General features: G+C 40.0%; 1 protein-coding gene across 1 annotated transcript in view; it reads right to left on the bottom strand.

The window, feature by feature from the left end:
* The window catches only part of Gdpd1 (glycerophosphodiester phosphodiesterase domain containing 1), a 41,572-nt gene that overhangs the window by 27,688 nt on the left and 12,851 nt on the right, over positions 1 to 1,033 (bottom strand). The gene's annotated exons all lie outside the window — the stretch shown is intronic.

A 1,033-nucleotide genomic window follows, 5' to 3' on the forward strand; every position in this document is an offset into this window, starting at 1 on the left:
ATCAGATCTCATTACAGATGGTTGTGAGCCACCAGGTAGTTGCTGGGAATTGAACTCAGGACCTTTGGAAGATTAATCAGTGCTTATCTTAACCACTGAGCCATCTCTCCAGCCCCAATCCTGGCATTTCAATACAATGGGAAAAATACTTGACTAGAAATTAATTTGGGTGATAGTTCCTGATACCTTAGTATAACTCAGGGCAAACTAACTTTCTTTGTGTAGCCTGTATTTCCACATTTATCAAGATTTAAGACAAAGTGGCTGCTTTTATCATCTTGATTAAATATATTTTAGGGTGGTCTTATGGTATATTCCTGGAATCCCAGCACTTGGGAGGAGGAGGCAGAAAGATTACAGAATGAGAAATAAAAATAAAACAACAATGGATTCCAACAAAGAAAGGGAGATGTAGGAAGAGACAGTAAAGGAAGAGAATGGCCAGGTGAGCTGGAGCACATCCCTCAGGAGAAGTTCAAGGTCATTCTCAGCTATGCTGGGTGAAGTTCATGGCCAGTTTAGGATGCATGATATTCTGTCTAGAAATAAAACAAAAACAGAAAATGAAAAGAAAGAGAAAGGGATGAATGAATGACTGACTTTGGAAAGAAAGTAATACATGAACAAAAGAAGTTTGTCAGGGACACAGAAATGTCACAATAAAAATATGTAAAAACCGTAGAGATAAAATTCAATCACTAAACTAAGTGTAACAGGAGAAGGTTTCAGAGTCACATCAAACTGATGAGTCTCAGGTGAGACTGCACACAGTAGGGCTCTCAGTAATAAGAAATCACAAATGCTGAGAAAGTATATAAGCAGACATTCAACGGCAAAACTTACTATGGAAAGAAAGGCTAGATATAGTAGCTCACAGCTGAGTTCACTTGAGAAGCTGAGGCAGGAGAATGCCTCCAGTTTGAGTCCAACCTAGGATATACAGTGAGTGATGTGGAGCACACCCCATTCTTCTCTCGTTTGGAAGCCTAGCTCCTTCACGTGAAAATACCCCCCCCCCCAAACATACACACTC

Source organism: Mus pahari, chromosome 14, assembly GCF_900095145.1.
Source record: "Mus pahari chromosome 14, PAHARI_EIJ_v1.1, whole genome shotgun sequence".
NCBI classification, from domain to species: Eukaryota; Metazoa; Chordata; class Mammalia; order Rodentia; family Muridae; genus Mus; species Mus pahari.